Genomic DNA, 26,075 nt, shown 5'->3' with positions numbered 1-26,075 from the left:
TCCAAGTCAGTGCATCATAAAATGATAAATGTTAATAACCGCTCACCTTTTTTTTTTTTAGCAAGGTAAGCATTTTCCAGAGATAAAATAATCATTTAGCTGCTAAAAGAAAAGACTGAAGACATTGAATCTGAGTTCCTTTTCACTCTGAGTTATCATGCAATGTCGCTGAATCTGTTTCATATTTATTTGTCTACTTTCTTTCTTTTTTTTTTTTTGAGTTTCACTCTTGTTGCCCAGACTGGAGTGCAATGGCACGATCTCGGCTCACTGTAACCTCCGCTTCCTGAGTTCAAGTAATTCTTCTGCCTCAGCCTCCCAAGTAGCTGGGATTACAGGCACCCAACACCATGCCTGGCTAATTTTTGTATTTTTAATAGAAACAGGGTTTCTCCATGTTGGTCAGGCTGGTGTCAAACTCCCAACCTCAGGTAATCCACCTGCCTCGGCTTCCCAAAGTGCTGGGATTACAGGCATAAGCCACTACGCCGGCCCTTTTTTTTGGGGAGGTGGGGGTCGGGGACAGGGAGACAGGGGGACAGAGTTACTCTGTAACCCTGACTTGAGTGCAGTAGTGCAATCATAACTCACTGTTACCTCAAACTCCTAGGTTCAAGTGATCCTCCCACCTCAACCCCCCCCAAGTAAATGAGACCACAGGCACACACAAACAAACCTGGCTAATTAAAAAAAAAAATTTTGTAGAGACAGGGTCTTGTTATACTGACCAGGCTGGTCTTGAACTCCTGGCCTCAAGTGATCCTCCCAAAATGCTGGGATTATAGGTATGAGCCACCATGCCCAGCCTACCTGTCTACTTTCTACGGTTATCGGAAAAATCAAATGAGATTGATATGAAATGTTTCCTAATCTATAGAATGTCATGCAAATATAAATCATTATTTCTCATGTTTGCTGATTTACATATTAGCTAAGCCTGTGACTCTGTAACACTATATTAGACTTCCATAACTGGGTTAGCACTTTGCTGATCCATGAACATTTGTCATGGTGCATTTGCTTTTTAGCCAGATGCTGGTTCAACTCTAAGTTTGTCATGAAAAACAATAAAGACGCTAAATGCAAGAGCATCTATTTATCACTCCTGATGCAAGGGTTAGAGTCAACTTTTTATCTAAAGGGCTAGATAGTAAATATTTTAGCCTTTGCCTAAAATACAGTCTCTAACTTCTATTTAGCTCTGCCCTTCTAGGGAAAGCAGCCATAGATAATATGTAAATGAATGGACACAGCTCTCCCAGGTTGGAGTGCAGTGGCGAGATCTCAGCTCACTGCAACCTCCACCGCCCAGGTTCAAGCAATTCTCCTGCCTCAGCCTCCTGAGTAGCCGGGATTACAGGCATCTGACACCACACCTGGGTAATTTTTTTTTTTTTTTTTTTTTTAGTAGAGATGGGGTTTCACCATGTTGGCCAGGCTGGTCTTGAACTCCGGACCTCAAGTGATCTGCCTGCCTCAGCCTCCCAAAATGCTGGTATTACAGGCCTGAGCCACTGTGCCCAGCCTGAGTTTGCCAATTTCTTAGACTCTAAAGAACTATTTATGACTTAGAAGCAGAGAGAGGGTTCTACATATCCTATACAGAGCACACATGCCTAGTGCTAAATGTTTACTTAAGGGCCTACTCTGTGTCCCATTTGATAGGAGCTGGGTTTAAATCAATGCACAGTGAAATTCCACACAAAAGGAAATAATAAACAAAGAGCTGGAAGGAATTTAAAGCAACATTGTGATTTACCCTTTTCCTTTATCTCAGATAGCAGGTAAATCATTCTCCAATTTGCAATCGATTACCTGGTTCTCAGACTTTGCTGGCTTTTTCCTAAGGTTATCACAAATCAAAATGACACATACTTTATTATTTTTTTTTTTGAGAAAAGGTTTTGCTCTGCTGCCCAGGCTGGAGTGCAGTGGTGCAATCATGGCTCACTGCAGCCTTGACCTCCAGGGCTCAAGCAATGCTCCCACCTCAGCCTCCCAAGTAGCTGGGACTACACGCCCCATGCACCACCACGCCCAGCTAATTTTATTTTATTTTATTTTTTGTGGAGACGGGTTGGTATCAAACTCCTGGGCTCAAGAGATCTGCCCCCCCTTGGGTGTTGGGATTACAGGCCTAAGCCTTTTTATTTATTTTATTTTATTTTTGAGATGGAGTCTCGCCCTGTCACCCAGGCTGGAAAGTGCAGTGGCACGATCTCAGCTCACTAGAACCTCCGCCTCCTGGGTTCAAGTGATTCTCCTGCCTCAGCCTCCTAAGTAGCTGGGATTACAGGCACCCACCACCACGCCCAGCAAATTTTTCTATTTTTAGTAGAGACAGAGTTTCACTGTGTTGGCAAGGCTATTCTTGAACTCCTGACCTCAGGTGATCCGCCTGCCTCGGCCTCCCAAAGTGCTGGCATTACAGGTGTGAGCCACCATGCCAGGTGGGTTTTTTTTAATTATTATTTTAATCGTTAAAATATGCATCAGCAGGGCACAGTGGCTCATGCCTGTAACCCCAGGGAAGCCAAGGGGGGGGGGGGGGCGGATGGCTTGTGCCCAGGAGTTGGAGACCAACTTGTGTCTACAAATAAATAAAATAAAATTAGCTGGGCATGGTGGTGGAAGCCTGTGTTCCTAGCTACTTGGGAGGCTGAGGTAGGAGCATTGCTTGAGCCCAGGAAGGAGGAGGGTGCAGTGAACCAAGATGGCACCACAGCACTCCAGCCGGGTAACAGAGCCAGACCCTGTCTCAAAAAAAAAAAAATCTATATTTTGTGTTTTTATAGGGATTAAACAATGAAATGATGAAGTAAATCATTGAAAAGGCAACTCTGTCCTTTTAGAAAGTGAAGTTGCAAGGTTAGAAGATGGAGAGGCTGTGAGATGCAGAAGCCGGTAGTAAAGACCCTCGGTTGTTCTCCTGACATCTCCTGATGTAGATTATTTTAGGCAAATCATTAATTCATTTCTCCTGCTCAGTGTTCTCTCCTATAAAAATTGAGGTAATATGTACTCACCGTCAGGTTTCTTTCCAGTAGTTTTTTAGTAGTTAGTAGATGAGATTATATTTTAAAAAATCTTTTGTAAACGTAAATTGATGTGCATGTGCTGGAGTCAGGTGACCCATATTCTTGTGCCAGCTCTGCCACGGGTCAATGGAGGAATTCAGGCAAGCCACAAAACCTCTCTAACATCATATGATAGGCCTCAGCTAGTTAACCCTGAATCCCTTTTTCATCTGAGATCCTATGCTTGGCATTTAATGACCTATAAGAGAAAATAAACAAGAAAAAAAGGGAGGTAAAGGGAAAAGTACAATAAAATTAAACTCTGTATTCTATGTGTAAAGATAAAATATAGAAAACGAGGTAAGAATGTTTTAAATAAAATAAGAAGGCAAATTAAGTGCAAGTCTTTTATGAATTAATTGTGGGTTTTTTGTTTTGTTGGTTGGTTTTTTTTGAGATGAAGTTTTGCTGTTGTTGCCCAGGCTGGAATGCAATGGCACCATCTGGGCTCACCGCAACCTCTGCCTCCTGGGTTCAAGTGATTCTCCTGCCTCAGCCTCCCGAATAGCTGGCATTACAGGCATGCACCACCATGCCTAGACGGGGGTTTCTCCATGTTGGTCAGGCTGGTCTCGAACTCCCGACCTCAGGTGATCTGCCTGCCTCGGCCTCCCAAAGTGCTGGGATTACAGGCGTGAGCCATCTCGTACGGCGAAGCCTACAACACCCGGTATTCCCAGACAGTCTCCCATCCAAGTACCAGCCAGGTCTGATCCTGCTTAGCTTCCGAGATCAGGCGTGTTCAGGGTGGTATGGCCGTAGACATGGGCTGTGGGTTGTTTTGTTGTTGTTTTCAACTTTAAAACTAGCACATTATAAATGCTATGTTTAATGGTCACAAATTGCTAAGAGTTACATTGCACTTAGTTTGTGCCAGGCTTTGCCAATAGCCCAGTTAGTGGCCTTTAAACATGTTTTACCCATGGAAGAAAGAAGAGTATTCATAATGCCAACGAATCACCCAGAAGAACAGCAATACTGTGATATCCCGAGGACTGCTGTCTGAAATGGACTGCTTATAAATTAAACAGATCTTCCTGGGAATGAGATGGGAAAGATGATAACTTAGAGCTATGTAAGCTGTTACTAAATAATGCATGCTAGTGGAACACAAGTTGTAGTATTCAGCCTGAAACCAACTTGTAGGCCACAAAGAGATGGAGACCAAAAGTAGTTTTTCGAGAGGTGTATGCTGACTAAACGTATTCACAAACTCTATTCTGTATTGTATCTCTCACAGCACCTTTAGTATCTAGATCAACCAAGCTGGAAGGAAAGGAAAGGAATGTTTTGAAGTGAAGGCGGAGAAGGAAATCTGGTGTTAAGGAAAACATAGGATCATATCAAGATGGCAGCCTGACCATGTAATGTCATCTCTACTTTCTGCCTTAGATGACACACACACACACACACACAGACACACACACACTTTAGCTTATAATTGTGCTGGAAGACAAAGTATACCATTGTGTAGATAAGGGATAATTAAGTATCTCTGAAAAAGAGAAGGCAGCTAGGATGATCAGGTTGATGTGGAAACCATAGTCCAAAATGATCATAGCAAAAGCTGGGGACATTGTAAACTATGTTTGTAAAAGGATCTGGCAATTTGGAAAATAATAATGTTCCAGGTAAAGTCTAATACAAGGAAAGTAGTTTTAGCAATATAAATATCAGACAAAATACAAAAAAATGAAAAAGGACCAAAGAGGAATATTCATGTTGAAGAAAAATATCTACCAAGAAGATAAAACATTCACAAATCTTTATGCACTTAACATAACATGGAAATATTTAAAGAAATAACTAACAGAAATAGAAAGAAAAATGGGCAAATTCTGTCAGAGAGAGACATTTTTCTCATACTTCCTAGTAATAGCCAACTCAAGAAGACTGAAGGCAGGGCACAGTGGCTCACGCCTGTAATCCCAGCACTTTTGGAGGTCAAGGAGGGTGGATCACCTGAGGTCAGGAGTTCGAGACCAGCCTGGTCAACATGGTGAAACCCTGTCTCTACTAAAAATACAAAAATTAGCCGGGTGTGGTGGTGGGCGCCTGTAATCCCAAATACTTGGAAGACTGAGGCAGGAGAATCGCTTGAACCCGGGAGGTGGTGGAGGTTGTAGTGACCTGAGATCATGCCATCGTACTCCAGTCTAGGTGACAAGAGTGAGGCTCTGTCTCAAAAAAAAAAAAAAAATTCAAAATCTCTTGCCTTTGTTTGTTTTTGAGACAGAGTCTCACTCTGTCGCCCAGGCTGGAGTGCAGTGACGTGATGTTGGCTCACTGCAACTTGAACTCCTGTCCTCAAGTGATCCACCCACCTCAGCCTCCCAAAGTGCTGGGATTATAGGCATGAACCACTGAGCCCAGCTGGGAATCTCTTACCTTTTAATTTAGCAAATCCACGTCTCCACATCTACCCCAGATAAATACTTGGTTATGTGATAACTGAGATAGGTACAATAATATCTATTGCAATGTTGGAAGTGGTGAAAAAATGGAAACATCAGGAGATAACCAAATTATAAACTTGTAGAGCGTTATTAATTATGACATATCCATACCATAGAACACTATGCAGTGATTAAAAACAACGAGATTTGTAGCCGGGCGTGGTGGCTCACGCCTGTAATCCCAGCACTTTGGAAGGCTGAGGCGGGAGGATCACCTAAGGTCAGGAGTTCGAGACCAGCCTGGTCAACATGGTGAAACCCTGTCTCTACTAAAAATACAAAAAATTAGCCAGGCATGGTGGCGCATGCCTGTAATCTCAGCTACTTGGGAGGTTGAAGCTGGAGAATCTCTTGAACCCGGGAGGCGGAGGCTGCAGTGAGCCGAGATTGTGCCACTGCACTCTAACCTGGGCAACAACAGCAAAACTCTGTCTCAAAAAAGAAAAAAAAATGAGATTTGTATATATTGACGTATCCCAAGGTATATTATGCTAGAAAAGCAAGTTGAAGATGAACATGTATATACCATTATCACATTTTTTTAACTTTGTATTACTTTCTTCTTGTCTGTATATATGTGTGTTTATCTATGAGTGTGCGTGTATATGTGTGGGTAAAAGTAAATTAAAAGACGTGGAAGTATATATATCAAATGACAATGGTGATTACCACCTTCCAGGGATTAGAACTGGCCAGTGATTAGGTGGAGGAGATGAGTCAAGGAGGACATTAGCTTTGTTTATATTGTTTAAATGTTTCAATCCCATATTAATCTATTACTTGTGGGTTTGGGGAAAACACCATACCCACCAGGAGCCTCACTTGTAGAAAGTGAACAGGTACAACTCCACCCTATTGATAGGAAGCCAGGCAGCATCACAAATAGGATTTTGCACCATGAGACCATTCCATTGCTACAAATAAAGGCCCTTGGAAGAAAATGGAAAACACACAATATTTTTGCTCCCACAGCACTTTGTACTTCTGCCTGTCAATCAGTTTGCTCTGCCCTGTGTGATATGTGTGTGCATGTCCGTGTATTCTCTAAGTTCCTTGCAGTTGTGAATCTAATGTGTTCATTTTCTTATCTCCTCCCTGGACCTTGCATACATGTGCTAAAGTTAGTGTGCTCTTTTTTCTTTTTGCCTTTATTAGCTAAAATTGATACTTTGTTGATGCATTTTTTTTAAAAAAAAAAAAAAAGGAGAGACTAGGACAGAAAAGGAGAGACTAGGACAGAAAACTCTGCAGCCCATGCTGGCTGTAAATCACGCACATTCCAGAGGCGCTGCATGCCAAGGACTGAGTCTCATTAAGTTTGCCCTCTCATATGGGGTACATTTGGCTGAGCAAGGATTTCCTCAGAGTCTGCTGTCTGTCTTTCAATTGAAGGCAGCTTGAAAAGTGCTTAGTCAGCGACCAAATGCTGAAGCCAAGGCACCGTGTGCGGTTTTAAAGGCCTAGTGAAGCCAGAGTCCTCTGGAAGGATCCATGAGATTTGAATTTATTAGCCACGGTACTACAAACAGAAGAATTAACACTGAGTTGTTGACATGATTAAATATAAGGTTACTGCCTCTTCTTCCTCCTTTACAAAGGAGGAAGACAATAAATTACAAAGACAATAATAGAGGGGCACTGTAGAAGAAATGTTTTTATTTTTTTGAGACAAGGTCTCGCTCTGTTGCCCAGGCTGGAGTGCAGTGGCACAATCAGGGCTCACTGCAGCCTCGATTTCCTGGGCTCAAGCAATCCTCAGCCCTCCAAGTAGCTGGGACTACAGGCTTTCACCACCACGCCCAGCTAATTGTTTTTTTCTTTTTTAAATTTTAGTAGAGGCAAGGTCTCGCTGTTGCCCAGTCTGGTTTCGAACTCCTGAGCTCGGCTGGGCGCGGTGGCTCACGTCTGTAATCCCAGCTCTCAGGGAGGCAAGAGGCGGGAGGATAGCTTGAGCCCAGGAGTTCGAGACCTGCCTGGGCAATATAGCGAAACCTCATTCTCTGCAAAAAGGAAAAAAAAAAAAAAAAAAAAAAAGACGAACTCTTGAGCTCAAGTGATGCTCTGCTTCAGCCTAGAAAGCACTTTTAATTAAGCTGGCTTCATACAATTCTGGGATGGATTCTGACCCATATCGCTTGTTCAGCATTTCAAATGTCTTACTCCATCTGTTAGGCTCAAGAAGGTGTATCGTTACCTTTATATTTCTTCTCAAAATTGTTGAGCTGTCCCTTTGAAGCCCAGAAGGCTTGGAAGTAAAATGATCAGCTAGGAATAGTTTCCATACTGACATACTTTTATATTGTCTCGAGTTTTTCTGATCTTTCTTAAAAAGATGCTATAAAAGATATACTTAAATCAGCCAGATGGCTTTATAGATTTCTGGTTTCTTTTAATTTATATCAAAAAAAATTTTATATAGGCTTATGGGGATTAAAATAACAGTACTTCAAATTGCTCATTTCTCCCAGTTTTTTGTTCTTGGCATGATGTATTATGGTCTCTGGAGAGAGGTGTCTGGTGATTCCTAAGCTTATCACCCACAATAGTCCTTATTTTTCACTAAATTTTCAACCATGTTATCCTTGAGAAAGCACATAAAACAAATGATCAGACTAAATAAACTTAGATGAATTATTTCTATATAGATTTAAATTTCTATATAGATTTAAATTCCCTTTCAATCCTGTCTGTGGCATTTTTTTTTTTTTTTTTTTTTTTTTTTTTGAGGTGGAATCTCACTCTGTTGCCCAGGCTGGAAAGCAGTGGCGCAATCAATTTTTTTTTTAATCTGAGTCTCGGTTGTTAAATTTACAAAAATGAACCAGATTTGTTTCTTGTGCTAACAGAGAGAGAATATCTACGTTAGCTGAAAGCTAAAATCGGCACACTCTTTCTCCCAAAAAGATCCTGATCAAGCCCTTGTTCCCAAGAGAAGAATTTCATGTGAAAGAGTTCGAATATAACTGGCTTACTGTCTGTGCAACGTGCACATTGTGTGAGCAGCCAGAGAGCCTGATAACCAGGAACCTAAATCCTTCTCCTCCAGTACTTCCATGTTTCCAATCCTGTTTCCTGGGGCTCCTAGAGCCAGGAGGTCACCCCTGTTTGAGTCAGTGCTGCCCTCTCTTCCAGGGGTGAGGATTAGGAATCCAAAGATTTATATCTCAGGATTTAGAGTGTGGAAAGAGATAGCATGGACTCCCTTTCTCTTCTCTAAGCATCAACCAAACAATAGCTTCACCTACCATGAAGTACATACTTCTGCTGTATTTAGAAACATACTTTAGCTGGGCATGGTGGCTCACGCCTGTTATCGCAACACTTTGGGAGACTGAGGTGGGAGGATCACTTGAGCCCAGAAGTTCTAGACCAGCCTGGGTCACATAGAAAGACTCCCATTGCCACAGAAAATTTTAAAAATTAGCCAGGCGTGGTGGCACCCGCCTGCAATCCCAGCTACTCGGGAGGCTGAGATGGGAGGATTGCTTGAGCCTGGGAGATTGAGGATGCAGTGAACAATGATTGCACCACTGCACTCCAGCCTGGGTGACAGAGTGAGACCTCATCTCTAAATAAATAAATTTTAAAGAGAGAGACATAATTCAAGTCACAAAAATTAAGTTTCAGGGTCAGGACTTGGGGGTAAAGCAAGTTTCTGGCTGCACTCGTAGCTGACTTGATTTTTGTTTCGTAAGCTCTCCAGGGAATTATAGCCCACCAGTGTGCCACGTTCCCAGTGATGAGTCTGGAAGGGAATAAGGGACTCCATCCAGGCTATTTAGGACATAAAATATTCTAGGGAAACTACTCCGTGTCCTCTCCTGGAAATCTCTAGCCAGCAGTTACACTTACCCCTGGGGTTGAGCGTATTTTGTTGGCTTTTGTTGTATGTAACCAAATCTTTCCTGCTTCTAATTAAATTTATTCCTTTAGTAAAATCCTTCCCAGAAACCATACGGCTATTTTCCACTAAAATAATATCCTGTTTTAGTAGTTTTGAGACTTTTAAAATTTTAAAAGAAGACTTTGTACGAACTACTAAAAATCTATAAGCAGGAACAAAATTTAAGGGATAAGCAAAGTTTAACTGCATGCCAATTCATTTTTTTTTTTTTGCAATTATTTCTCTTTTTCCTCAAAGTTTATCATTATACAAATATTTTTCTTGGGTTGTTAATTGAAATGATAGAATTTAACTTACCAAGTAACATCCCTGTAGTGAAAACTACTCTATAAAGAACAAATTAAACAAAAATATGAAGATTCTAAGGGCTGGGTGCAATGGCTCACACCTGTAATCCCAGCACTTTGGGAGCCCAAGGCAGGATGATTGCTTGAGCCCAGGAACCCAAAACTAGCCTGGGCAACATAGAGAGACCCTGTCTTTACAAAAAATAAGATGAAATAAATTAGCCGTGTATAGTAGTGCACACCTATAGTCCCAGCTACCTGAGAGGCTGAGGCAGGACAGCTTGAGCCCAGGAGGTCAAGTCTGCAGTGAGCCATGATCTTGCCACTGCACTGCAGCCTGAGCAACAGAGCGAGATCCTGTTTCAAACAAAATTTTTTAAAGGTTAAAAAAAATGGGGGAAAGATTTAGTGATAATTTCTTAAAACCATATAATTTAATCCTAAAGTTTACCTTTGGGGACCTGAAAAAACTCTTCTTACAAATCTTCTACAGAAAAGGGAAATAAAAACCATTAATATCACCTTGATATTTCTTATTCACATATAGTAAATTGCTTCTGGTTCATTCTACTTACACAAAGAGCCTTAGATAAACCCCTAAATGTGCTGAGACACACATTTGTCCATAGTGTTCAGGATAAATAAATCTTTCTATTTTTACTTGTCATTGATGTTAGATCCCCTTGTCTTTTTGACCTAGTAAATAAATCAAACTATTTTTAGGCAAGATTCAAGCAAAACTCAATTTGTGTGACATCATCTCTTGAAAGAATCATCACAATCAACCGAAATGCACTGGTATTATATAAGTGACTCAGCTCTGTTCCGTAAGAAAACCACACTTTTCTTATTGACCTTGAGTAGCAGACAGTGATATAAGAGCATATTAAAACCCTCTTTAAGGTCAAGCCAAATTCCACAGCTTGCTATCTATCATTTATTTTGCTTTTCCAATGTTCATTGGCCTTGAGAGTTGTAAATACACAAGTCTGTCCTCGATTCACTTTTCTCTTTTACTCTGGTGAGTATTTCCTGTTGTTTTCCTTCTGACTTGATTTTAAAATGACCATTTCAGGGGATTCATCTAGATTTCTATGTGAGAAAAAAAAAATGCAAGAACTTGGCACCTCTGGCTGGGTTTGATGAGTAGCAGATAGGTAGCTCTCTAGTTAAGTAACGCAGGGAGCAGAGGTTATAGGTCTTTGTAGATTAGAAAACGTTAAATGCATTAACTTGGTAGTAACAAAAAAGAAAGAAAGAAATTGATGACCATTACGGTTCTCTCCTTGGCTTAGAATTGCATGTATCAGCAGCCCTGAGTTATTTTTAAAACAAGCAAATCTGACACCAGCATGAAAGCAGACCTTTCAGGTAGTGACCACCTATGTAACAGGGTTACAGATACCAGAATGCTGAATCCTCTCCCAGCACACAGCAAAGCCTTGGTTTATTCTCTCAGCTGGTGTTTATTGAGAGTTTCTATCAGAAGCTTGGCAGTAAGCACCCTAGGCTGTGTTTCCAGGACGGGGAAAATCCAAGCAACCAGGCAGTTACAACACACTGTGACAAGTGCTAGAAGACGGGGAGATAGAGACTGCACATAAGAGGGTTCCCATAGCCGACAATGTGGGGGCCAGTGAAGGCTTCTCAGCAGAAGAGAAATCTAAGCTAAGAAGTGAAGGATGAGTAAGTTAGTAAGGTAAGGAAGGGCGGGGAAGAGAAGCCCAGACAGATGGGACAAATAACCAAAGGCCTGGAGGCCTGGAATGACATAGTAAATTTGGAGCAAGGAAAATATAGCTCAACTGGGAAACAGAATTCAGGTTATTAAGGGTTTTCACAAGGCATTTAAAACAATTTCTATATATCATCTTTAGGAGATGAGGATCTGTTTCATGTTTCAATCACAAAAGTGGTATCAGTAGGAATAAAGAATAGACGAGAGAGTTGAATTCCAGAAATTTTTTCCATGGGAGGTTTATGGTTTTGGATTAAGGTTTATGGCTCTGACCTTGTTAAGGATAAATATGCTTGAGATTTCATACAATACGCTTGATTCTTCTTCTGCAAAAAAGACAAGGATTCCAGGTTTGGGAAAGCATAATATTAACTCAGGAGCTCTCATTACTGACATGGGAAAAATGATTAAAAAGAGGAGCCTGAAACCACGAACAATCTTGGTTATTTACCAAGTTTGTTCTTGTTGAGGAAAAAAATAAAATTAAGATTTGAGAGAACTGAAAAGCTTCAGAGAATAGTAGTGGAAGGGAGAGGGGGATAAAAAGAAAGGGAGAGGAAGCAGTTTGGATGTGAGACAATGTATTACAGCTGAAGTTCATTTTGTAGTTCATTTAACTTCAGAACTCTTAATCTCTTGATGAGGCAGAGCCCACCTGGATCAGAGTTAGGGAGTTCTCTCTGTTGAGATTGGTTGTATATGAGGAAACAAAACTTGTAAATAAGGCCGAGGCAGGTAGTTTGAGACCAGCCTGGCCAACATGGTGAAACCCTGTCTCTACTAAAAATATAAAAACTATCTGGGCGTCGTGGCGCATGACTGTAATCCCAGCTACTGGGGAGGCTGAGGCAGGAGAACCACTTGAACCCGGGAGGCCCAGGTTGCAGTGAGCTGGGATTTCACTACTGTACTCCAGCCTGGGCGACAGAGGGACTCTCCATCTAAAAAAAAAAAAGAGGCGGAGGAGAGCAGATGTTTCTAAGATGCTTCTGCATGTGTATCATCTGTCTTTGTACAGGAAGATGACATTATTGACCTTGTATCAATGTTAACTGTGATTTGAGCTACATTTTGCTAGCATTAAAGACTGGATTTGTACTGATCTGTTTGTACTCCCTTGCCTAATTTGGCTGAAGACTACTAATAGAACAGATTTTCAGTAGACTTGGGAAGTTAATCTAACTGACCTTCCTTGGGCTTTAACAAGGGCCCTTTGCCTTTTGGCACATTGCTTTAATCAACTACACTAATCAGACCCAAGGCTCATGATACACACGAGGGAAAAAAATAGCTTATGTGAACAAGTGTTTTTTTCTGAGTGATTTTTAGCCACTGAAGAATGCAAAAGTTCCAATTTTCTTCATAATTGAAATCATAACAGCTGTGAGAACTTGGCCATTTATCAAAGATGCAAGCAGAAGTCATAGGCTTTATTTCATGGATTAAATCTAAAAGCTGTATATATTTTCATGATGTTGCATAATGGATTGGTAATGGTTATTATGAATGATAATACTTATTTAGACAAGTCAGAGAGACCAAGTACAAAAGATGTTTAAAGCAAAAATGGCATAGACTGTTTTGCAAATGCACAGGCTGAAATTATCTATAATTTTAGTGAATGGCATAAATTGTATGACATAGAGTTGGCTCTGGCTTCCATTTTCATGGCAAGGCCAGCTTGTAAATCAGTGACAATGACTCATGGGTCTCAGGCATGGTACATCAATCTAGCACCTGCTTTCCCAATCGGTCGAGTTACATTCATATCCAAACACGAATAACCGTATTATTAACCTCAGCCACCAAAATTAATCTTTCAGTATTGAGAGGATGTGCAAGTTCAAACTCATAGGGTTTATTTCCTCCTTGTGACATATACTGTGCACTTAATTTGTAAAAACAGTGCTATTCCTTCCTGTTCAGCATCTCAGAAGTGGTGAATGCCATTTTGAGTTCTGTGTTTGTGGCTTTGTGGAGGGCCATATATAGGTAAATTTTACGGGAGGCCCCCGCAGGTGTGACTTTGAACTGAGGCCATGTGACAAGCAGCAGCCTGCTACCCTAACCTCATCCTGGGGAAATCCAGGCTTCACAGTTGCTACACAGGATGTTTCATCAAAAGAGGGATTTTCCCCCTCTGCTCTGGAAGACTTTGTTTCCTTCCCCTTCCTCAACTTTACCAAAGTATTCTGAAAACAGTTAACAATTTATCCTGTCTTGGGTGACTTTATTGGGGGTGGAATGGGGGCGGGGATAAGGAATGGGTTAGGGGGAAGTTGAGCACTGGGGCATGGAAGGGACAGTAAGAACAAGACCCCTCAATACTTTGTCAGCCCATCATGTCTCTGGGCATATTACTTGCTATTACCTAATATTAAAAAAAAAAATCACTGGCCCTACTACACATCAAGCATGCTTTTGTTAGATGTTAGTTCAAAATCCAGCTTTGACATTTGCCAGCTGTGTCTTTAAGTTTCCCATTTATAAAATGAATCATAATACAAACTTGGCCAGGCACAGTGGCTCACGCCTGTAATCCCAGCACTTAGGGAGTTGGAGGCGAGTGGGTCACCTGAGGTCAGGAGCTTGAGACCAGCCTAGCCAACATGGCGAAACCCCATCTCTACTAAAAGTACAAAAATTAGCCGGGTGTGGTGGCAGGCACCTGTAATCCCAGCCACTCAAGAGGCTGAGGCAGGAGAATTGCTTGACCCCGCTAGGTGGAGTTTGCAGTGAGCCGAGATCACACCACTGCACTCCAGCCTGGGGTATAGAGCGAGAGTCTGTCTCAAAATAAATAAATAAATAAATACATAAATAAATAAATAAAAATAAAAATACAAACTTAACAGGGTTGCTGAGAGGTTCAAGTGAGAGAATGTATGAACATTTACTTCGTTTATCTCTGCTTCTGTCCTCCCCCATCTTCACCCTTTTTTCCCAAGTCTAAAAGGAATCAAACAAGGACCAGTTGTGGTGGCTCACACCTGTAATCCCAGCACTTTGGGAGGCTGAGGCGGGCAGATCACCTGAGGTCAGGAGTTCGAGACCAGCCTGAACAACATGGTGAAACCCCTTCTCTACTAAAAAAAATACAAAAATTAGCCAGGCGGGGTGGCACATGCCTGTAATCCCAGCTACTTGGGAGGCTGAGGCAGGAGAATCACTTGAACCTGGGAGGCAGAGGTTGCAGTGAGCCGAGATAGTGCCATTGTACTCCAGCCTGGGCAACAAGAGTGAAATTCCATCTCAAAAAAAAAAGAAAAAAAAAGAAAAGAAACAAGCCTCAACCATGAAAATCATATGATGATTCTGAACTATTTATAAGGTGTCCAATCTACTACTACGTTTTATGTGTTCATTTGTGTTCATTGGACAGCATCATCAAACTTATTAATCCAAGCCTGTTCATTAAATATTTTTGTTCAGCAAAAAGAAGTAAAAAAAGAAGTAGAGATTGCAAAGCAACTACATCATTAGATGAGCTTGTGCCAGTGTAACTCTTGTAGAACAAGTGAGAACAAGTCAAGGTACTTATTTCTTTGCTTAGTTGTTATGACTTGTTTTTGTATTTCTTTTACTTTCTTTTGGTACAGATGAGGTCTCACTATGTTGCCTGGGCTGGTCTGGAACTCCTGGGCTCAAGCTATCCACTTGCCTCAGCCTCCCAAATTTCTGGGATTATAGGCATGAGCCACTAGTCCCGGCCATTTTTTAATATTTTTTGTAGAGACAAGGTCTACACTATGTTGCCCAGGCTGGTCCCAAACTCCTGGGCTCAATAATCCACCCACTTTGCCCTCCCAAAGCACTGGGCATTAGCCACCATGCCCAGCCCATTTTCATATTTCTTTAGCTAAACCAGCGGAAAAGTGAAGTAAAAATCTTCAAGTTTGCCCTTCTCTAGTACAAAATTTTTAGATTTTTAGCCCTGATTCTGAAGGTTTCATTTCCCCTGAATATCTATTGTTGACAAAACCTTAAAGATACTATTTGTCTAATCTAGACTGTAACCTGAAATGTTCTCACAGAAAAATAATTCTGGCATTTTCTCCCATTGAACTGCAGCCCTCTCTAAGGCATCTCAAGCAAGTGTGTCTTTATCTTTAATTCTAAGACATAGTCACTGCCTGGAAAGCTAAACTATCACAGCCTACAGTGTAAATAAACCACAGGGCTTGGCATGGTGCCTCACACCTTTAGTCCAAGATATTCTGAGGCAAGAGGATCCCTTGAGTACAGGAGTTCCAGACCAGCATGGGCGACATAGCAAGACCTCATCTCTAAACAAAAAACAAACTACAGGTCCTAGAGGTTTTTATAACTATTGTTTAAGGCAGGGCATGGTGGCTCAAGCCTGTAATCCCAGCACTTTGGGAGGCCGAGGCGGGTGGATCACCTGAGGTCAGGAGTTCAAGACCAGCCTGGCCAACATGGCAAAACCCTATCTCTACTAAAAATACAAAAATTAGCTGGGAATGTTGGTGGGTGCCTGTAATCCCAGCCACGCAGGAGGCTGAGGCAGGAGAATCACTTGAACCTGGGAGGCAGAGGTTGCAGTGAGCCAAGATTGCGCCATTGCACTCCACCCTGGGCGACAAGAGTAAAACTCCGTCTCAAAAAAATAAATAAGATTCCCAGGCAAGATGGCCGAATAGGAACAGCTCTGGTCTGCAGCTCCCAGCAAGACCAATGCAGAAGGCGAGTGATTTCTGCATTTCCAACTGAGGTACCTGGTTCATCTCACTAGTACTGGTTAGACAGTGGATGCAGCCCATGGAGGGTGAGCAGAAGCAGGTGGGGGGCGCCACCTTACCTGGGAAGTGCAAGGGGGTCAGGGAACTCTCTCCCATAGGGACTGTGCCGTGAGGGACAGTGCTATCCAGCCCAGATACTATGCTTTTCCCAATCCTTTATACCCAAAGGATTATAAATCATTCTACTATAAAGACACATGCACACATATGTTTATTGCAGCACTATTCACAATAGCAAAGACTTGGAACCAACCCAAATGCCCATCAATGTTAGACTGGATAAAGAAAATGTGGCACATATACATCATGGAATACTATGCAGCCATAAAAGAAGTTCCTTTGCAGGGACATGGATGAAGCTAGAAATGACCATTCTCAGCAAACTAACACAGGAACAGAAAACCAAACACCGCATGTTCTCACTCATAAATGGTAGTTGAACAATCAGAACATATGGGTACAGGGAGAGGAACATCACACACCAGGGCCTGTCAGGGGGTGGGGTGGGTTGGGAGGGATAGCATTAGGAGAAATACCTAATGTAGATGATGGGTTGATGGGTGCAGCAAATCACCATGGCACGTGTATGCCTGTGTAACAAACCTGCATGTCCTGCACATGTATCCCAGAACTTGAAGTATAGTTTTAAAAATAAATAAATAAATATTATTAAAATAAATAAATAAAACTATTGTTTAGAGTTTTCTGAACTTTGGTTTTATTATTTTTCAGCTTTATCACATCAAGACTTAATTCTCCATCTATATAGATAAAAATGCAATGGAGCTTAAAAACCATAAACAACAATTACCCATAGATTGATGAGCAACATCTAGAGCTTCCTGGGAATAAGTCAGGCAGTGCAATTCATTAGTGCAGAGTTAATGAATAATGCAGGTTGGAAAATTGGTAACAATTTAATTTCATCAAGGATAATACTTTAAAACTGCACGTTATGGCCAGGTGCGGTGGCTCGCGCCTGTAATCCCAGCACTTTGGGAGGTCAAGGCAAGCAGATCACCAGACGTCAGGAGTTTGAGACCAGCCTGACCAACATGGAGAAACCCTGTCTCTACTGAAAACACAGACTTAGCCGAGCGTGTTGGCACATGCCTGTAATCCCAGCTACTTAGGAGGCTGAGGCAGGGGAATCGCTTGAATCTGGGAGGTGGAGGTTGCGGTGAACTGAGATTGTGCCATTGCACTCCAGCCTGGGCAACAAGAGGGAAACTCCATCTAAAAAAAATAATAATAATTAAATAAATAAATAAATAAAAAATAAATAAATACAACTGGAACTTACAATGAAAAATGTTTCCAAAGGACATAATGAATTGTCCCCATTATACTTTCACCATTTATGTTTAATATACTTCCATCTCAGAGTTTTAGAAATAAAACTGAACCATCAGTATATTAAAGATGGAATATATTTTTTATTTTCTTATTAATTCATTATCATTGATTCTATATTTTCTATAACCAAAGGCATAAGCTAAATAGGTAAAAGTATTGACAACATTTTAAAGTATTTTTATTTGGAAGACATGAGAATCATTCTAAGATGTGTTTTGGGTGTTTTGTTTGTTTGTTTTTTAACCATTAGTTGAAATATCTATTCAGATTGTCAGTACAATCTAGTTCACACTCAAGGACAGATTACTGTTTTGACAATTTTAAAAATTCTAGGATGGGCACAGTGGCTCATGCCTGTAATCCCAACACTTGGGGAAGCCAAGGAGGGAGGATTGTTTAAGGCCAGGAGTTTGAGCCTGGGCAACATAGCAAGACCCCATTTCTAAAAGAAAATTAAATTTAAATTAAAAAAATTTAAAATTCTAAATGTCTGAAGGACTATAAAGCAACAGTGGGTAAATTTCACATGTTCAAACAGCTCTGCTACTGGCCCAAGTTGCCCATTTCCCTCACTCTTATTCCTAATTTTTTTTTTTTTTTGAGACGGAGTCTCACTCTGTTGCCCAAGCTGGAGTGCAATGGCACGATCTCAGCTCACTGCAACCTCCACCTCCCGGGTTCAAGCAATTCTCCTTCCTCAACCTCCCAAGTAGCTGGGAGACACGTGCCACCACACTCGGCTAATTTTTTGTTTTTTTAGTAGAGACAGGGTTTTGCCATGTTGGCCAGGCTGGTCTGGAACTCCTGACCTCAGGTGATCTGCCCACCTTGGCCTCCCAAAGTGCTGGGATTACAGGCGTGAGCCACCGCGCCCAGCCTTATTCCTAATTTCAAAATTCCTAGTTGCTCCCTTTCTTCCCTCTGAGGTTCATGAGCACCAGTACATTGGCCATTGCTTCCACTTGCTCAATCCATTCATGTAGTTTTAATCTCACTTGTCTCTGGCCTATCCTGTTTCTCACTTAGCCACATTAATCCCCTTCTCTCCCTTTCCTCTGGGACTCTTGGCAGTAAACACCATTCAGTCATTAAGCTTTCCTCAAAATCCTCCCTCTGCCCTCCCATCTTGTGACACAGGATTGTAACTTCATATAATAAAACAAGGCTGGGCGCGGTGGCTCACGCCTGTAATCCCAGCACTTTGGGAGGCCGAGGCAGGCAGATCACGAGGTCAGGAGATCGAGACCATCCTGGCTAACGTGGTGAAATGCCGTCTCTACTAAAAACACAAAAAAATTAGCCGGGTGTGGTGGCGGGCGCCTGTAGTCCCAGCTACTCGGGAGGCTGAGGCAGGAGAATGGCGTGAACCCGGGAGGCGGAGCTTGCAGTGAGCCGAGATTGTCCCACTGCACTCCAGCCTGGGCGACAGAGCAAGACTCCATCTCAAAAAATAAATAAATAAATAAAACAAGTTTGTTGACTACATGTGATTTCAATCTAGGAGGATAGACTTCGTAGAGCCTGCATTTGGGTGTGCCCTCTATAAATTCCCAGGAGGGAGAGGCTCAGCATTCCCCAGATAGATCGGACCAAAAGCATCTTTGGCTGGGCAGGGTGGTTCACGCCAGCACTTTGGGAGGCCGAGGTGGCAGGATCACCTGAGGCCTAGAGTTTGAGACCAGCCTGGAAAACAAAGCGAGACTCCATCTCTAAAAAGAAAAAAACATCTTCAGAGCCTGGGTCCATTGACTCACACCTGCAGTCCCAGCACTTTGGGAGGCCAAGGCAGCAGATCACTTGAGCTCAGGAGTTCAAGAGAAGCCTGGGCAACATGGTGAAACCCTATCTCTACAGAAAATATAAAAAATAGCCGGATGTGGTAGTGGATGCCTGTAGTCCCAGCTACTCAGGGGGCTTAGGTGGTCGAATCGCTTGAGCCAGGGAGTCTGAGACTGCAGTGAGCCAAGATCATGCCACTGCACTCCAGCCTGGATGACAGAACTGGACCCTGTCTCAAAAAAAAAAAAAAAAAAAGGAAAGAAAAGAAACATCTTCAGGAAAGTGCTGCCTTAATTGAGATTTGATTTTCTACTAAAGATGAAACATTTTCTTTGATGCCCTCAAGCAGAAATGGCTTCTTCTCCAGTCTTGTCTGGCTCAGAGCCGAGTTCAGCAGGCACTAACCTGACTTTCAAGAACTTCGCCAACTTTGCTCAACCACACCCACCCTTCCTCTGCCCTCACTGTCATCATCTACTAAACTCCAAGACACTTCCTTTAATCTTGGTGCCTGATGTAATCGTTTTTCTCTCTGCTTGTTCACAAACAACCATTTTGGGGAATTTCAATATTCATTCTCATTATTCAGCTAACAAGAATAACAGTACTAGGAATAATGACAACTAATATATCATTTTTGAATGTCTACTGTGCACCAATAAGTATCTTCAGCACTTGACATTCATTATCTCATTTAATTTCCACAACTACTGCATGTAAGAGATAGCATTATTTCCAATTTGCTGTTGAGGAAAATACATTATTTAACAAGTCCAGGAATATACAGGATATTCAGCGGCAGAGCCAGGATTCTGAACAATATTTAACTGGCCAAAATGCCTTTCCCTACATTATATTTTTAGACTCTTTCACTATACATCTCTAGTTCCATTCCTCCATAAATCTACTGACATGGTTATTTATTGGATCTTACAATTATCCTAAATTCCTCCTCCTGTAGGTGTTTAAACTCTCCAGTTCCCTCTTTTTTTTTTTGACATGGAGTCTCACTCTCTCACCCAGGCTGGAATGCAGTGGCGTGATCTCAGCTCACTGCAATCTCTGCCTCGCAGGTTCAAGCAATTCTCCTGCCTCAGCCTCCCCAGTAGCTGGGACTATAGGCGCCGGTCACCACCCCTGTCTAATTTTGGTATTTTTGGTAAAGACAGGGTTTCACCATGTTGGCCAGGCTGGTCTTGAACTCCTGGCCTCAAGTGATCCGCACACCATGGCCCCCCAACGTGCTGGGATTACAGGTGTGAGCCACTGCGCCCAGCCTGCAGTTCCCTCTTGACTAGGGCTTTCTGTCCCCTAATGTCCTTGCTTCCCATCCCTGTCATGCTCTCCTCCCTTTCATGACCTTCAATCATTTCTCTTATCCACTGCCTCACCATCATGGTCTGCTGAAGCTGCATGTCTGCCTTCATCTATTTGAGAGTCCTGCAGTGTGTTTAATGTGGGGCAGACCCAACATGCTTTGCATAATTTGCAGATAGCTTAGAGCAAAGATAACACTGGCTTAATTTGCTCGCAAGATGATAAAACACATTTACAATCATTTGAGAGGTCATCTCTGAGTGCAACCTTGCCCCCTCAATGATCCAGTGCCATCAAGCAACATGCAGGGGCCACCTTCAAATGTCTGCTGTCATCCCTTGTTCTTTGGTCGTCCATTCTTTTGGTGCTACAGTATTTTCTGTAAAATCACAAGCTGATGGGATGTTAGAACTAAAAAGGGCCATAAAATGTGTGTAGCCCAATCTCTTAATTTTACAGATAAAGAATTGAGGCCTGGAAGAGCCCATAGGCTGATACTATCTATGTCAATTGCTGAAAGGTTAGACAGAGGTAGCAGAATTTGCTGACGCCCTTTCAAAAAGGGATTTATTTCACAAATATATCTCTGACTGCGTCTTATCTGCCAGGTTGTCATGGTTTTAGATCCAGGTCAGCTAGTGAGCACTTTGTGCACATCGTGGATTTCTCTTGATCACTCACCAGTTGAGGAGCTGGTGTATTATCAGAGGGAAGTGCGGCCAGCTGCTTTTCATAGCAGCACAATGAGGTTCTTTCTGTTGGGTGGGACACTTTGTCCAGACTTCCTTTGCACCAGATGGCTGTCCTTCAAATGCCCCAAAGCTCCTGGGATCATTAGGATTCCAGATGTGCTTGCTACTGTTGGTCTGAGGTAACGTGACAGCAGCTCTCTTCTTGCCAAGTATGCGTTCAGCTGTTAGACTGTTCTGAAATGCTGTTTAGCATGCTTCTAATATATTTGACCATTTTCATCTTCAATTCTGGTCCACAAAATAGGCATCATGAAGTATTTTAGAATATTTACAGTTTAATAGTTAAACGCTACGATATGGATAGTGTGTTCTGAAAAATAGACTGGTGGACGTCTGAGACAATCTAATTCCCAAGTCCCACAGTTCACGGCATCTCCTTTCTTAATACATTGAACTTGTTCTGAATCCGATTATACTCTCCATTTTGCAGAGTAATTCATTTTCTGTTAGTCAGTAGAATGCACTTTGATATTAGGAAAAAAATGTTTTTACTTTAATGTGTTCCACATTGGAGACCCTTATTAAGGCTGGTATGCCTTATTTCCCAGTTGTACTAATTAAAAGCACTAATTATTTCCATGCTTGTATGTCAGGACCATCTTTTGATGCATGAAAATTTTGAGAGAATTAAAAAAAAAAAAAAAACACTGACTTTGGGAATCATGTGAGAGAATTAATATTCTTTAGTTCCAATTAAAAAAAGAGTTTTATGTCAGTTCATTAGACTTTAGCCCCTACTTCTTTGATTTCAAGTCTGTCCTGGATTTCTGCCATGTGGAGAGCAGTTGCCAGAATCCCCTTTCTTTATACAGCAGTTACTGTAATTAATGCTGAAAAGGGACTTACCTCATTCCTGATGCTAATAGGCCTCTTAAAAGCAGTTTTTATATCTAATCCTTGTCATTTATGAGGGAGTTAAACTAGATTTCCAAGATCTTTCCTACATCTAAAGTCGTTGATTCTCCACGACCTTATGGTCACTTTTCTAATGCATAAATCAACCCATTTCTTGCTCTCTTGAGAAATAATCCAGGTGTATTTAGTCAGGAAATCGGTTGTTTACTTTTCTGATGCAAAAGGTGGGAAAATGGAAGAAAAAATTATCTTTCTAGCTGGAAGTCAATCTTTTCCCAGAGATATAGATAATCTCTTTTAAAAATTTCTGAACTCTGGAACAATTATACTCTAAAAAAAGAATTATTAAGTCATACAAACTGAGGGAATCATAATATTGGGGAATAAGATGTTTTTTACACACTTTTTCTGGTATAAAATGTTGTGACTCATATGAATTATTTAGAGTATATTATTCTCAAGGACAAGTTTATTCTAATTTAAATCCTATGGGCTTGCAAATAAATAACTTACTTGTTCTCTTCAGTATACTACTGCTTGAGAGAAGAGAATATTTCAGTGGAAAGCTATTTCAGTGAAGCCAAACTATGCAATAGGACGGAAAAAACAAAGCTACAAAAGAAAAGCACTTTCCTAAAAAACTGTATGTAACTGAAATTGAGTTTATTTTATGAAAATATTATTTATTTATTTATTTTTGAGACAGAGTCTCACTGTCACTCAGGCTGGAGTGCAGTGGCACGATCTCGGCTCACTGCAACCTCTGCCTTCCCGGGTTTAAGCGATTCTCCTCCCTCTGCCTTCTGAGTAGCTGAGATCACATGCACATGCCACCACACCTGGCTAATTTTTTGTATTTTTCATAGAGATGGGGTTTCACCATGTCGGCCAGGCTGGTCTCGAACTTCTGACCTTAAGTGATCTGCCTGCCTTGGCCTCCCAAAGTGCGGGGATTACAGGCATGAGCCACTGTGTCCAGCGTTATTTTATGAAAATAAACCAGTGAAAATTAATTTCAGGCCAGGCACAGTGGCTCATGACTGTAATCTTAGCAGTTTGGGAGGCCAGAGTGGGTAGATCACCCAGGCTCAGGAGTTTGAGACCAGCCTGGGCAACATGGTGAAATCCTGTCTCTACCAAAAATGCAAAAAAATTAGCCAGGTGTGGTGGCCTGCACCAGTAGTCCCAGCTGTTTGGGAGGCTGAGGTAGGAGGATCACTTGAGCCCCAGAAGCAGAGGTTGCAGTGAGCTGAGATCGCACTACTGCATTCCAAATTGGGTGACAGAGTGAGACCCCATCTCAAAAAAAAAAAAAAAGAGAAAGAAAAGAAAATTAATTTCAAAAGTGGAATGTATTCACCCAACAATGTGTTCATTTATAAATAATACAGCAGCAGCCTTGGGGACAATTGTTGTGGATGTTTTGATGTTTGGATATAATGTTAGTGGGAGACATAGGAAAATTTAAAATAGCAGTGATGGCTTCTATCTGAATCCCATTAGCACTTGCGAGTTCATAGCGTCCTGATTTTTTGAGAAGGGGAGAATTGGAGCTCAACAGGTAGCAAACCATTTCATTCTGCAATTAGTCTGTCTAAAGAAAAAGGCTTTAACATTCAATGCTAGAATAAGGCTATTTTAGACATTTGAATTGCTGGCAAGACACCCCAAATTAGTCATCCCTTAATGGTTGTGTGTGTCTGTGTGTGTGTCTGTGTGTTTAAAATTCATTATTTATTTATTTATTTTTGAGATAGAGTCTCGGTCTGTCATCCAGGCTGGAGTGCAGTGGGGCGATTGTGGTTCTTTGCAGCCTCAACCTCACAGACTCAGGTCATCCTCCCATCTCAGCCTCCCAAGTAGCTGGGGCTACAGGCACGTGTCACCATGCCCAGCTAATTTTTGTATTTTTTGTAGAGACAGAGTTTTGCCATCTTGCCCAGGCTGGTCTTGAACTCCTGGGCTCAAGCAATTTGGCCACCTCAGCTTCCCAAAAGTGCTTACAGGCGTGATCTACCAGCCTCCCTTAATGTTTTTTAAAACCACTTATTTAGGGCTATTGGTGAAAACAACAAATGAAGCATAGAAGCAATTACAGGAAGAGAAAGTACCCAATATTATGTAAAATGTGTTAGTCCTGAGTCATATGTAAATTTGCGTTTAACTTCCTCACTCTTAAATTCTAGTTCCTGGAATCCCCCTCCTTCATAACTGACTCACAGTCTATTTTGGGACAAACCTGCCAATACTACAATCCCTTTACTGTACATTAAAAAGTATACAGAAAAGTCAAGAACTAATAGAATCATCAAACAATACCAACTAAGGGACCTCACCCACATGTGCTCACAGTGGAGGATGTGGCCTCAAAATCAGGGCTGACCTAAACTCTCCATGTGTTGGAGTCACGTTTCCTAAGGCTGTATTTGAAAAAAAATTAGTTAATTAGAAATACCTTGTTCACAGTTTAATGCTTGATCTTGTTCTTTATCTAAAATATCTATGGCCGGGTGTGGTGGCTCACACCTATAATCCCAGCACTTTGGGAGACCGAAGAGGGAGGATCACCTGAGGTCTGGAGTTTGAGACCAGCCTGGCCAAAATGGTGAAACCCCTTCTCTACCAAAAATACAAAAAAAATTAGCCATGCATAGTGGTGCACACCTGTAGTCCCAGCTACTAGAGAGGCTGAGGCAGGAGAATCTCTTGAACCCTGGAGGCGGAGGTTGCAGTGAGCTGAGATCGTGCCATTGCACTGCAGCCTGGGCAACAAGAGGGAAACTCTCTCAAAAATAAATAAATAAATAAATTAATAAATAATAAAGTATCTATTTTTTCCACTTCCTCCTTGTCAAAACTTCTCTAAATTTTTAATAATAAATTTTATTATTTTAAAGTAATCTCATTTTTTCTAAACAGGGTTTGAAGTTACATTTTCATCTTGATTCTAGTTGCTTCCTCCCCCTGCTTTCTTTACTATGTTCCAGTAATTTGATTTCAGAGTTGGCATTAACTCCCTGAATTTATAAAGATATTCCCCAAGGACCTGAATCTTAGCCCTGGAAGCGATGTGAAAGCTTACATAGCACATCTCTCACCTTCAGTCAGAGCCATACAAAGAAGCTGCTATCTTATTATTCATGGCTTTAGAAGACTGCTCAACCTCCACCTGCATCTTATTTTGACATTTAGTTAGCTTTACTGTGTCAAACAAAGCCGTTATGCTACACACCGAGCCTGTTTCCCTTGTTTTATACTCAGCGATGATAACCAACCCTGTCTGTACATAAGGCTCTCTATAAATTCATAGAATGTCTTCTTCAATTGTCATTTGGTCTTCTCTTCAAGAAAATTAATTATGTCTTGTTTACCTCTCCTCATTGGTCTTTTTTTCCAATACTTGACTCATTTTGCCATCCTTGGAGCTGTCTTCTAAATAATTTCCAAGTTTTCCAATTAGTCTTATTTATTTATCTATTTATAAGATGGAGTTTCACTCTTGTTGCCCAGAATGGAGTGCAATGGTGCGATCTCAACTCACTGCAACCTCCACCTCCCAGGTTCAAGTGATTCTCCTGCCTCAGCCTCCTGAGTAGCAGGGATTACAGGCGTGCATCACCACACCTGGCTAATTTTGTATTTTTAGTAGAGATGGGGTTTCACCATGTTGGTCAGACTGATCTCAAACTCTTGACCTCAGGTGATCCACCCGCCCCGGCCTCCCAAATACTGGGATTACAGGCATGAACCACCACACCCGGCCCTCCAATTAGTCTTTAAACGTGAATTCCAGA

At 41.6% G+C, this 26,075-nt stretch overlaps 1 protein-coding gene and 1 pseudogene across 1 annotated transcript in view; one reads left to right on the top strand and one right to left on the bottom strand.

Moving 5' to 3' along the window:
- The window catches only part of LOC100447685 (uncharacterized), a 108,283-nt gene that overhangs the window by 54,633 nt on the left and 27,575 nt on the right, over nucleotides 1–26,075 (top strand). The gene's annotated exons all lie outside the window — the stretch shown is intronic.
- On the bottom strand, nucleotides 3,733–3,841 carry LOC112134030 (5S ribosomal RNA; annotated as a pseudogene).

Source organism: Pongo abelii, chromosome 5, assembly GCF_028885655.2.
Source record: "Pongo abelii isolate AG06213 chromosome 5, NHGRI_mPonAbe1-v2.0_pri, whole genome shotgun sequence".
NCBI lineage: Eukaryota > Metazoa > Chordata > Mammalia > Primates > Hominidae > Pongo > Pongo abelii.
Note: the sequence above shows the minus strand (reverse complement) of the source record. Positions and strands in the feature narration are given on the sequence as shown.